Genomic DNA, 3145 nt, shown 5'->3' on the forward strand with positions numbered 1-3145 from the left:
ATAGCTTGTTTGGAAGTGAATAAATTACATATTAAGAATATATACATACCATCAAACAGCCAAAGTGAATAATTTATTTATTAAGAATATATAGATATCATCGAACAGCCAACCTGCTTTGAGGTTCTTAAGTCAAGCCAATATAAATCTAGACTGATTTTTTATTGCTATACATCTGTAAAGGAGATGTCGGTGCAGTTAAATATTTCTATACTCTATCTTCCCTATCGTGGTGATATTTTTGGTAACTGCAAGGCAACTGAGTTAGCTAGATACTTTAAATAATCACTCAGCACGTTTCGTTGACTTTTGTCGAATTCTCTCTCTACTGAAATTTTTAATAAAATATGAGAAGACTCAAAGATATGTAGGCATCTGTATGTATGTTGAGTACGTTATATTAAAAAGAAATTCAACACTTTCATTGAGATGCCCCTTAGATACATCAATCTTGTGGTAGGTTTACTCACAGGCCATAACTGATTATGGTCTCATGCTAACAAATTGAAACTCTCTTTTAATCATTCCTGTTAGAGTTATGAAAAGGACGATAAAATTGGCACTCAACTGCTTTGTTAGTACCCAGTCTATGCTCAGCGCCATTTTATTATTTTTGTGTCCTCCTTTTTTGGAGGATCTTAGTCAAATTCAAGTCCTTCCATATTTTAAGCTTTGCCAAAGGTTCCAAGTAGTTTATAAACCTTTGAGTTTCTATATAATGACTTTTCATCTCATTATGTTGAGTTTTATACGATAACACAATCACCCAATAGGCCTAAGTGAATCGTTTGGATCCACCTAACCTTAACTACTGCAGATAGTTTTAAAATAAATAAGCAATATTTGTTCAAGAAAAAAATAAAGATTAAATAAAGATTATCAAAGTCAGCGTCATTTAATTAAAATTAGGACCTAAATTTTTAAAAAGATTAAATGGCTTATTGTGAAGATTGTAGAAATCATCATGACAGTTCAAGTACAGACTTTCCTAATTCATTCTTGGAAACTAAAGGATTAATTCGATGGTATTTCAAAGGTATCCTTTATATATAAATTTATTCAATGAACTGTAAATTTCAATATATTCTTATATTCATGATTTGAACCCTAGAATTTTGGTTTTAAACACCAAAAACTCCTGCAACAATGGCATAAAGTCTATATAAAATTTTATTAGAACTCAACTGAAGTTGTCTGACTTTTTAGAATTATGCAAGCAGAAGGGCAATTAACAAATTAATTGAGTGCAGCCATTTATTTTTGTAATAAAAAAATTAAAAGTCAAAAAGTTTATGCAGTCTAAGATGACTTGCCAATAGTGTCTATTCAGCCAATTTTCTCAAGAAACTTTCCAACTACAACCAAAAAAGAATCTCAGAAGTCTAATGAAGCGTGCGTGTTGCGACAACACAAACCGAGCCTACACAATTTAATAAGTAAGTTAAAAACGAAGAAAGGAATTACAAGTAAAAATGGGTAACGACTCGCTTAAAGCATATTGTTCTGGTATCTCCTCCCACTGTCTTTTGCGTCCTGCCGACTTACTCCTGCCTTTGTTATTGTTGTTGCTGCTGTTGTTCTTTATTGCATCTTTATTACCAAAAGTATCTGCATTGTAGATTGTTTACGTTCATAACGTTCATTCTTATTGCCACATAACATGAATCACAGTGAAAATTGTCAAGCAAATGGTACCACTAGAGCAGAAGAACTCCACAAAGAAAAACCAGCTAACAAAAGCAAAAAAACAAAAAAAATATAGTTGTGATAAAAAAAAGCAGCAACTTGTCCTTCCACGCAATCCAGGCACAGGCGAACTCTTCCCCGAGTCATGTCGAGTCGAGTCGAGTTGAGTCTATTTTTACAGTAAATTGGTTACGTTGGGCATAGCGTCAGCGAAGACCTCGAGTTGCAACCGCACAAAGTTTTTCCTTTCCCGTTCGCAACTTCGCTTGAAAAGGGTAAATCACCCTTAAAGTACAGAGCTGCAAAGTCGCTGCTTAGGGATGTTGACTCAAGTAAAAGCTGTGCGATTTGTTCTTGTAAATAATTAAGAAGCATAGTTAGGAATAAAATGGCAAGTGAAAGAAATGAGCAAGAGCAGAGTGGTAGGATGGTAGGGTGGGGCATGAATAGGCAAAACATTATGCCAGACTCAGACTGTCACAAGTTAAAAGGCATTTTATCATTTCCGGTTCCTAATAGTCTAAGAACGTGGAGTAAGAAAATTTATTAGGAAATAATTTTAGTGTATCATCGATGTGGCAGTTAACTTTTGCAAATTAAGTTATTTCAGCTACGTTGCAAATGCTGAATGCTGCCAAACCAAAAATATTAATTTATTATTTTTTCTTATGTTAGTTGTTATTCTTTAAGTTTTAATGAAATATTTTTATTTTGTGAAAATTTTGCAATGATTTCGTTAATTGCTTATGACTAACAAAAGCTTAATTTACTTGCGAGTACTGCAGTCTAAAAAATTAAACGATTGTATTAAATAAAATTAAATTTAAAAAATTAAATTCAGTCATTTTGTTTATAAAAAATAAATAAAAATTAAATATCCACCCAAAACTTAACGGAAATAAATAAATTTTAAACTCTTTATGTTATAAATAATTTACTTTCTATTACTTTTTAATTTAATATAAGTTCTTTTTGTATTTTCTTTTTGTATACTTAAAATTTCTTTTTAATTAATTTCACATTATCACTTATTTTCACCTAATTTCTTCACATAGTTTCACCTAAATCACCTTTTTCACCATTTTCGCTAGTTCACCATTAATTAATTCACCTTTTTCAATCAAAAAGCAGCTAATTTTCACCAAAAAAATTTTCATAGTCGCTATTCACTCAGTACAAAAACGCAGCAGTTCTTCATTCCAATAATTAACTAAAGCACATTAACAAAACCAATTGTTCAGATAATAAACCAATAAACCGTAATGAAATCATTTAATCCATTAATTTTTTCCCATCAAAATAAATGTAACAATTTTCAATTATCAATTTTAGCTGAAAATGACTATTCACTTTTATTATCACAAATTCATTAACACAATTTCTCACAGGCAATATTCACTTATCTCATGGCTGAAAAAAAAAACTCACATTTTTTACTCTTTCTCACTTCATACAAATT

This window comes from Teleopsis dalmanni, chromosome 1 (genome assembly GCF_002237135.1).
Source record: "Teleopsis dalmanni isolate 2A chromosome 1, ASM223713v2, whole genome shotgun sequence".
NCBI lineage: Eukaryota > Metazoa > Arthropoda > Insecta > Diptera > Diopsidae > Teleopsis > Teleopsis dalmanni.